Source organism: Gadus morhua, chromosome 2 (assembly GCF_902167405.1).
Source record: "Gadus morhua chromosome 2, gadMor3.0, whole genome shotgun sequence".
Taxonomy (NCBI): domain Eukaryota; kingdom Metazoa; phylum Chordata; class Actinopteri; order Gadiformes; family Gadidae; genus Gadus; species Gadus morhua.
Window position 1 is genome coordinate 26,540,800 of NC_044049.1, and position 8,612 is coordinate 26,549,411.

The 8,612-nt window shown below is 43.9% G+C and overlaps 1 long non-coding RNA gene across 1 annotated transcript; it reads right to left on the reverse strand.

Moving 5' to 3' along the window:
* Positions 1-5,766: 5,766 nt before the first annotated feature.
* LOC115536107 (uncharacterized) lies at positions 5,767-6,891 on the reverse strand. The gene is made up of 3 exons (XR_003974606.1): positions 6,675-6,891; positions 6,007-6,127; positions 5,767-5,821 (listed from the first exon to the last, which is right to left on the reverse strand). It is a non-coding gene; the product is annotated as an uncharacterized LOC115536107 (long non-coding RNA).
* Positions 6,892-8,612: the final 1,721 nt, after the last annotated feature.

The window sequence follows — 8,612 nt, forward strand, 5'->3', positions numbered from 1 at the left end:
TGCAGAGTACAAGAAACAATCATTAAAGATTCATATGGCTGATGACGAGAATGAAGGCGGAGAAAACAACGAAATGAAAACACTAGCAAGCGCCAATCCAAAAAGAGCCTTCTTCAACATCCAGCCAGCCCAAAACAGCCCTAAAGGTGTTTAAAACACATCAATGGTTGAACTTGCAATGGAAGCATTTGGACTAACCATTAACGTGGTCGGTCTGCCCCAGCACCCAGACCACCTCACTGCTCCACCAACTGCCAGCATCCAGCCTGCATGACTGCTACTTCACCTGCCACCCTTCTCCTCCACCTGTCAACATCAGGCCAATATTCCTGCTCCTCCACCTCCCAGCACCCAGCCAGCATCACTACTCCACCTCCCAGGATCCAATCAGCATCACTACTCCACCTCCCAGGATCCAATCAGCATCACTGCTCCACCTCCCAGGATCCAATCAGCATCACTACTCCACCTCCCAGGATCCAATCAGCATCACTACTCCTCCACCTGCTAGAACCACGCCAACTTCGAAGGTCCTCCGAGTCAATGAGCAGATTAATTGAACCAAAGACCTTATCAGGGATCTTTGCTAACAAGACCCTCCAGTTGGCATTTACTTGAAAATAAACTCGAGCATCAGTACCCTAAAATACAACGACATTTGAAGTCTAATTTAAAAGTTATTCAATCATGGCAAGATAAATAAACCTGAATAATGGCGGTTAATTTGCGACCACTATGGGAGAAATCGACTATAAGTTTAAAGGAAATAAAATCATTATCTTGCCTATATGCTATGTTGATTAAATACGTTTGGAGAAAGTTGACTGTTAATCCTGTTTGCCACGAGGTCTTGAAGGGAGCACTCTGCTGTTAACTCAAGCTTTGGAACGGTGACTTGCTTAAGCGGGGCTACTCGAGATGTCCCGATCACGAAGGGACAATCGGTTCAGCCTCGCTCATTCATCAACACAAGGTAAGATGCTCTGCCAAAGCCTTGCTTGCTTGCATCAGAGAAGTGATGCAACCCTGCTTCTTCTGTGTGACTAAATCCCATATGCTAGACACATTGGTTTACGTCGAAGCCCGAGAGGTGAGTGAGATCTTCCAGCCACTTACACACCATTGATCAGCTTGCCAGCCACTGATTTCTCCCGTGCCTTGCTTTCCCTTGCACAAGTCCCTCAAAAGAAGCTTGGCAGGAAAAACAACTGGTAGCAGGGTAGCCAAGAGGGTCATCGATAGAATTTACAACAGAGATGCAAAAGGATCCCTCTTCTGGTCCTTGGCTTGTCCTGCAGCCTGATAATGTATGCAAATGTATCAACTTCTGGGCACCACTGTACACCTTGGGCTTGTTCAGTGGTTAGGGCATCGTGAGCGGGATCAAGATATTTTGGCTCGGTGCTCTGGGTGGATGGACGACAAGACTTTCCTAATGCTGCTCACCCATTAAGCGAGGATAAAACTCCTCCCATTCCCTCAATAAACTCGACATCTTCCATTGACTTGCAAGAAAAATACAGTATACGCTTTCAACCCTTTTCCGTCTTCAGACCTTATTTGTGGCCAATTCAAGGCCTGCCCCACCCCCATACTAGCCTGCACCTCATCAGCGGTTTTCGTGAAGTTTGATAATTTTAGGTTTTATGTGAGGCCGCTTTGTGAACTACAGCTCTTCGCTGCTCTCGACGCATATGAAATACGTCACCACAACCGCACTTGGAACTCGGCACAGAGATGGCACATAACTAAAACTCTCCACATGCCCCGACTTATAGTGGTTTTCACCTATTTCTATGCTTTTATCCTCGCCTTGAAAAAAGTGGAGAGAGTGAACGCCATCTCTGTGCCGAGTTCCAAGTGCGGGTGTGGTGACGTATTTCATATGCGTCGAGAGCAGCGAAGAGCTGTAGTTCACAAAGCGGCCTCACATAAAACCTAGAATTATCAAACTTCACAAAAATCTTTAGTTTTCTTTGCATGAAAAATTATCATTAAAATCCACAAACATATGTGTAATCCAGGGCATATAAAGACTGGGACCAGAAAATAATTATTTTCACTCCATTGACACCCATTCATATTTTTCGATCTCATAGGTCCCATGAGCTCTACCGGAAGGGGCGTGACTTCGCCACTCTTGTGATTGCAAAAACATGCATTTGTGAAATGATTTTTTGATGGGTCCACTCCTTAAGCCAGGGGTGTTTCTAGGTTTCATAAGCATCCGGGGCTTAGCCCAGACGGAAAATGAAAATGCCAAAATGATTTCTATGCTTTATTTTGCATGAACATATTTTCATAATGCCTAAAGTTCCATTCCAGTTATTTCAGAGTAAAATGAATACAAGTGAGACAGACTTTACACACACATCTGACTGGGGATAGGATAGGTTAATTCACTTGAGGTGGTAAAAAGGTTATGTTTTTAAACTGTTTATTCTCTTGCCAGAAGGACTATCCTACGGAAGAGGATTATGGCCACACATGTAAAAAAAAAATAAGTTCTGACTTTATTCTCAGAATTCTGAGAAAAAAGTCAGAATTCTGACTTTAATCTCAGAATTCTGAGAATAAAGTCAGAATTCTGACATTAATCTCAGAATTCTGACATTAATCTCAGAATTCTGAGAAAAAAGTCAGAATTCTGACTTTAAAGTCAGAACTACGGGTATCTGTAAGGACCAACCTCCGTGGGAGAGACACTTTGCTTTATGCAGTAGGAGGAAACCTATGGAAAGCCTGCTTTGAATTCTGAATACTGGACTTGGTTAGCTTAAATAGGCTATTAAGTGACCTTATAGCCTACTTGTAGTGAAGTATTTTTAACAGTGTGTGGAATACAGCTGATCACTTTCACTGGCTAAACAAAATGAATCCCGAACAGTTGAACCTCTGAATTGATCCTGAAAGCCTATGTCCTAGAATAATTCATTTGTATTCCGTTTTAGGCCATCTCACTAAAGGTCACTTAAATGTAGCCTATTTAAGCTCACCAAGTCCAGTATTCAGAATTCAAAGCATTTATTCACAAATCTATTTTTTTGACAAGCGGAGCCGACAGTCCTGTGCAAGTATGCAAATTAGCCATGTGCACCAAACAGAAGATAGACGCAATCTATAGAACTGATTGTTGTGCATTGTTGTGGATATGTAGGCTGGTTAGTTGTGGTTGTTTGTGGTTTTAGTGAAACAGCTTTGCCTTGGAGTTGGAGAAGTTGGAGTGATTGTGTGAATGTGCGAGAGAGAGCGCACCTGCCGTGGTGATGTTGGGCTTATTGTGGGCTTATATGTGGTATCTGTCTGATCGTATTAGCTGTAGATGGATGGTTAAATAATGTCACAAGATCGATCATACTGCAGGCTCTCATTTGCAAATGCACTGATTGTGTGCCCGTCTCCGATATACTATATACCTGGCATTTATTCAGTTCATGTTCTTCTGAGTGCGCAAGAACGGTGCCAATTATTGTCGTGTTTGCATTGTAATGCACAACTTTCCCCCTCCCTCTTATAAAATAACGTGCATCCCAACAACTTTAGCCAATGCAGGCTCCTATTGCTTTACCAGTGTGTTTAACGTGTGTGCGTGTGTGTGTGTGTGTGTGTGTGTGTGTGTGTGTGTGTGTGTGTGTGTTGTCATGTAGACTATAGATATAGATTGATTTTCTTGGCTTGCTTGCATCCATGAAATATTGTAATGTTATGGCCGAGCTGGCTACGGCATATCGAGAACAATCTGGGGATGAGGGCATCCCCGAATATTGACGGGTATTTCGCACACTGCCATCTCAATATATAGCCTAACATATACAAATATATCACTGTACTAGACACAAATGTATTTTCCACTAGCTAGTGGTGGTCATTACATTGTAGTGAAACTAGTAAAGACAACACAGCTTTATGTTACGGCGAAACATGGAGGCACTGCAGCTCTAGTCTCGACAATGCGTTACTTTAGTCTGGTATTTCTCTTCACTGATTGGTTAGACAGCCATCAAACTTAGTGGTCAAGCAAAGAAGAGGGAGGGCTCGTTCAGCATACCTAATATCCGGAGTGAATAACTAATAGCCGGAGTGAATAACTAATAGCTGGAGTGAATGACTAATAGCCGCGGCTATTAGTCATTCAAAACCGTATTCCGTAACCGAATTCTTGCCAAACCGCACGGAATCCGTGCGGTTTTGCACTTTTACCGCGCCATTCTAGGGCCGGATTGTGGCCTTCTTGGCTTCTCTCGCTTCTTGGCTGAGATTAATGTCAGAATTCTGACTTTTTTCTCAGAATTCTGAGATTAATGTCAGAATTCTGACTTTAATCTCAGAATTCTGAGAAAAAAAGTCAGAATTCTGAGATTAAAGTCAGAATTCTGACTTTTTTCTCGGAACTCTGAGATTAATGTCAGAATTCTGACTTTTTATCTCAGAATTCTGAGATTAATGTCAGAATTCTGAGATTAATGTCAGAATTCTGACTTTATTCTCAGAATTCTGAGAATAAAGTCAGAATTTAATTTTTTTTTACATGTGTGGCCCTAATCCTCTTCCGTACTATCCAGACTAGGCTAGTACTTATAAATAATTATAAATATTTTTACTTTTATTTATTTTTTTAACCCAAAAATTATATTCGGGGCTAATCAAACACAGGGTCTGTGATTAGGATGTCTGGGTTCAGGGTCTGCGTTCAGGGCCTAATCGACCAGGTAAACACGCGTCCTGCCGTGCTCCTCCTCAATGTATTGAGCTCCTCCGAGCTCAATACATTCATGATCCAAAATCTGACCGCAGCTGACCTCAGATCTGGGCTTTTATTTCCTTCACTTCATATGTTTCAACCAATCCTGTTGCTGGAGGCAGAGTTATTTGCAGAAAAACTAGACCAGCCCATGAACATTTTAAAATGTAAATACAGACATTTCTGTATAATTAAGGTGTATAACAGCTCCCTCTGCTGGACAACAGTCTCACACCAAACTACATTTTCCGTTTGAACCAACGTAGCTATAGTACATTGATGTGAGACGGGTTGGTGGATTGAACGTGTCGTAGTAGCAGAGAATGGCCTGCGGGGCAGTATGTACATTGTTAAATACATTAATAGGCCTGAATTTAGTAGTAGGCTAATATGGAGGTTTCATATTTTTACAAAATGGATTATGTGAACATTGCAGAATAACAATCATGTATATTAAATGTATTGCGGGAGTTTAGCTTGACATTAACCAAGTTAAAGGACAATTAAATGAACCGTAACAAACATGTAGAAGTCAATGTGGGATTTTAATATATAAACACTTGACATAAGTTTGATACAATTTTGTAAAGGAAAGCAGAGGAAAACATTTTCCCAAATTAATCTTTTCAAAATGTCACCACCATTCCGAAAGCAAGTGAAGAGGTTTTTGTAAAAGCAGTCCTCCCTGACCAGCTCTGTCCCTGACTCTAAACCCTGACACTCAACCCCAACGCTAAACCCTCTGAGGGCAGGAAGACGCGCCTTCCGTGTAAAGGTTCGAACCACAGAAGGAAAAAGAAGAGGAAGCAGTAGAGAGTAGTGAAGTAGTGAGGTTAGTGACAGACGTGAGGGAAAGGCGTGTGGAAGCACACGGTTACATGTGGGGTCAAGAAGAACACTCCCACTGGAGGTCATTGATCCATCAGCCTCAGACTGCTGAGCTCAGCAGGTCTTCTGGAGGACGAGGCTCAGATGAACTGAGGAGACGGGACCAGCAGGATGTCAGGATCAGGGCGGGTTTAGCTCAGGTGTGTCTACCCCCGACCAAACAGGATCAGGTGAGGTTCAGCTCAGCTGTGTCTGCTCGGACCAAACAAGGACAATGATTAGGTTCAATATTCAAAAGATGCAACATTATCTGAACCAAAGATAAGTCATTAAGGAGCAGGCAGGCTTTAGGGCGCCTTGCTCAAGGACGCATCACTGTATTCTGAGGACTTGAACCCGGCACCATTGGTTTGAGAGTTGAACCCCGAACCCCCTACCTAGTCCACTATGTCCAGATACTGCACATTTATGAGGAATACTTGATGGTAGAGTCCTGGTGGCCCTCAGGATTTGCCTTCCAGATGTACGGCTTCTCCATCAGTCCTCCAGATTCCTGGTCTGGTTACAAACGTAATTTGTCTATAATGTAAGGTAACAAACACAGGAGTAGTTGGGCTCTAACGCAAGGTAACAAACACAGGAGTAGTTTGCTCTAATATCAGGTAACAAACACAGGAGTAGTTTGCTCTAATATCAGGTAACAAACACAGTAGTCGTTTGTCTCTAATGCAAGGTAACAAACACAGTAGTAGTTTGTCTCTAATGTAAGGTAACAAACACAGGAGTAGTTTGTCTCTAATGCAAGGTAACAAACACAGTAGTAGTTTGTCTCTAATGTAAGGTAACAAACACAGGAGTAGTTGGGCTCTAACGCAAGGTAACAAACACAGGAGTAGTTTGCTCTAATATCAGGTAACAAACACAGTAGTAGTTTGTCTCTAATGTAAGGTCACAAACACAGGAGTAGTTGGGCTCTAATGGCGCGTAACAAAGTAGCAGCTGTAGTTTGTCTGGTAAAGAACCACAATAGTATGCCGTAACTTGTACTGGACAAACTAATACTGCGTTACAACAAGTCTACTCTGTTTATTTTAGGCAAACTTACAAGGATCCTGGTTGGTGGAGTGATGTCGTCCTCCAGAGTCTTGGCTCCTCCATCAGCTCTCCTCAGCCAGAGTCCTGGTCTGGAACAAACAGCGCGAGTCTGGCCCTAAAGACTGGTAAAAAACATGTAGTTTGTCTTATTTTTAAGCCCTTTATTTCCAGTTTGTTTGGTTAATACAAACTTACAACCCTGGTTGGTAGAGTGATGTCATCCTCCAGATTCACGGCTCCCCTACCAGCTCGCCTCCGCTCCAGAAACACGTTCTAGTAAGAAAACACAGCGGTAGTTGGTTAACGCATGTCAAAGTAACAGCTGTATTTTGCCCTTTTAAATCAACCATGCAAGTAAATACAAACTTACGAGGAATCCTTGTTGGTCGATTCCTAGTCGTCCTCCGGCGTCTCAGCTCCTCCAGCAGCTCTCCTCAGACAGAGTCCTGGTCTGGAACAAACATCGGAAGTCTTGCTTCAACATGTGGTAAAACAGATGTAGTCGTCTGGTATATATGGTCAGGCCTGCCTTAACCTGCCATTGGGCCCTGGGGCTGAGGTTTCGTAGGCCCCAGAGAGGGAATCTTACAATGAAGATGTGTAACTTATTTCCGACATTTTGCCGTTGTTGACGGGGGGGGGGGGGGGGGGCTAGTGTGGCTGTGGTGTAAAGGGGCCACTGGCCCTCTTTTTTCTTGGCTGATGATAGGCCTCTGATCTTTGTAAGCCCCAAACAAAAAAATCACATTCTCTTGGGCCTTCGCCGATCTGGGGGCCTATCATGGGCCAGTATAATATATAAATGCAAAAAAAAAAATATATATATATATATATATATATTTTATTTTTACTGCAGCTCATGATAGGCCCCCCGATCGGCGTAGGCCCTGGGGCTTCAGCCCAGGCAAGCCCGTGCATTAAGGCGGCCTTGTATATGGTACAAACGCCGGTAGTTTGTGGTAGCAGTATTCTACGAGAAGTGGCAGTGAGTCTGATGATCACTTCAGAGTCAAGCTCCATCTACCCCACGACAGACGTCATTCACCAGGCAGGCCCGCCACCAGCTCCTCCACCAGCCCAGGGCCTTCAGCACGTCTCCCATCAGCTCCTTCAGCATGGCTCCTCCATCAGCTCCTCCATCAGCTCGTTCAGCCATGGATTCCTGGTCTGGTTTCAAACACAGTTGGTCTCAGCAGTAAATCACCTGGGGACGCAAAACACCCCACCTCCTGCATCTGAGGTTCACTTGTAAAATGGAAGACAAATTTAAACACTTAAATTAGACAACGTCTGCAGTTTGTCGCGTTCAGTAATTCATCCACTACGGTCGTAGCAGCACTAGTAACATTAATGGCTCATATGACTCTTGCATAACCCCCGTATGAATTAACTCACAGCTTGGCACAGATTTAAAGTCATAAGATGATCAAAACCAGACCTAAACTACCGTGGATTTTAGTGTTTCAGATGAGCTTGGTGATGGTTACCCTCTGGTCCGGTGCTGCAGGCCCCTGATCTCCAGCCTCAGTCTCCGGTCCACCCTGGCACCACAAGCCTCCGGTCCCCAGCCTCTCAGCCTCGCCTTTCAGCTACAGCAGCTGGGTTATATCAGCATTTGCCCAACAATAAACTTATTTGACTCATCCGAAACAGAGTTACACAATTAATTGAACTGTTATTTTATAACTCAAGGCCAGAAAAGACTTGAGACCAGACATGAGCATCCTGTTTTTGGGAATGAAGACAGAGCAGTCCACAAGTTTAAAGAAGTGGTTCAGGCCATGCATTGAAACTGACCCGAGAAGACTCTACTCACACAGAGCACTGACCGGTTCTGGAGGATTTCTGACCGGAGGTGGAGGTCTGGCTCTGGGTGAGGAGGTGGAGGTCTGGCTCTGGGTGAGGAGGTGGAGGTCTGGCTCTGGGTGAGGAGGTGGAGGTCTGGCAC